This window comes from Lipotes vexillifer, unplaced genomic scaffold (assembly GCF_000442215.2).
Source record: "Lipotes vexillifer unplaced genomic scaffold, Lipotes_vexillifer_v1.1 scaffold1429, whole genome shotgun sequence".
Taxonomy (NCBI): domain Eukaryota; kingdom Metazoa; phylum Chordata; class Mammalia; order Artiodactyla; family Lipotidae; genus Lipotes; species Lipotes vexillifer.
In genome coordinates, this window is record NW_006787152.1 from 148,869 (window position 1) to 150,482 (window position 1,614).

Sequence of the window (1,614 nt, forward strand, 5' to 3'; positions counted from 1 at the left end):
TTAATTTTTGTTTCTTGGAACAATCCCATGGATTGTGTAGCAAGAGGAGAGACTCAATTTAAATTAAGAGGGTAATTAGTTTCACTTCTTCTTTTATCAGTCATCATAGTCAGTCATCATATGTGCAAGCCTTACTAAACATCAATAAATTGCACCAACGTGCTTTTCTCTTTTATTTCCTCAAGGAGCAAATCTGGTTTTAAGTCTGCCCTTTCCTTTTTCCTGCCCACTGGTTTATACGTTTCTAGGTATGATCCTTCTGAGCCAAGAGTGTGTCATATTCTCCTTTCAGTAAAAAAGCGTATTTCCACATGTAACTTTCTAAAGAGTAAGGAAAACGGCCTTTCTTGTTTGAGACTCAGGTTGACCATTGCTATTTTTGAAAAAACCGGAGCGGGAAAAAACAGAAGGCAGAGCCCTGCTCCGTTACCATTCTGCTGCATGTCTGTTGTTGTCATTGGCTTGAACAATGGAGAAACATATGGCCATCAGGCAAAATAAATGAGAGGACAAAATTTAAATTAATAAAACAAATCATAGGGCAACTCTTTAATGGGCTGGGGAAATTGTCTTGACATCAATTGGTGGTGCCAGATGTTGTCCCCCTCTCTTTGGGCAGCACATGTGAATGTCCAAGATGCATCATTGGAGATCGCGTTGGAGTGTTCATAGCTAAAACAGAGGGCATCTCATGTCCCTGTCTTCAGAGCTTCCTGAGCATTAACTACAAAGGGGCCGCTTCCTCCTCCATTGCTAAATGTGCCAGCTTTTTAAAAAAGCTGAATCTTTCTTTTTTTTTACATCTTTCTTGGAGTACTATTGCTTTACAATGATGTGTTAGTTTCTGCTTTATAACCAAGTGAATCAGTTATACATATGTTCCCATATCTCTTCCCTCTTGCGTCTCCCTCCCTCCCACTCTCCCTATCCCACCCCTTTAGGTGGTCACATAGCACCGAGCTGATCTCCCTGTGCTATGCGGCTGTTTCCCACTAGCTATCTGTTTTACGTATGGTAGTGTATATATGTCCATGCCACTCTCTCACTTTGTCACAGCTTACCCTTCCCCATCGCCATATCCTCAAGTCCATTCTCTAGTAGGTCTGCATCTTTATTCCTGTCTTACCCCTAAGTTCTTCATTGACATTTTTTTTTCTTAGATTCCATATATATGTGTTAGCGTACGGTATTTGTCTTTCTCTTTCTGACTTACTTCACTCTGTATGACAGACTCTAGGTCCATCCACCTCACTACAGATAACTCAATTTCGTTTCTTTTTACGGCTGAGTAATATTCCATTGTATATATGTACCACATCTTCTTTATCCATTCATCCGATGATGGACACTTAGGTTACTTCCATCTCCTGGCTATTATAAATAGAGCTGCAATGAACATTTTGGTACATGACTCTTTTTGAATTATGGTTTACTCGGGGTATATGCCCAGTAGTGGGATTGCTGTGTCATATGGTAGTTTTTTTTTTTTCCCAGTACGTGGGCCTCTCACTGCTGTGGCCTCTCCTGTTGCGGAGCACAAGCTCCGGATGCGCAGGCTCAGCGGCCATGGCTCACGGGCCCAGCCGCTCCGCGGCATGTGGGATCTTCCCGGAC

The 1,614-nt window shown here is 42.3% G+C and overlaps 1 protein-coding gene across 1 annotated transcript in view; it reads left to right on the forward strand.

The window, feature by feature from the left end:
* The window catches only part of GNAQ (G protein subunit alpha q), a 292,811-nt gene that overhangs the window by 87,962 nt on the left and 203,235 nt on the right, over positions 1 to 1,614 (forward strand). The window lies entirely within an intron of this gene.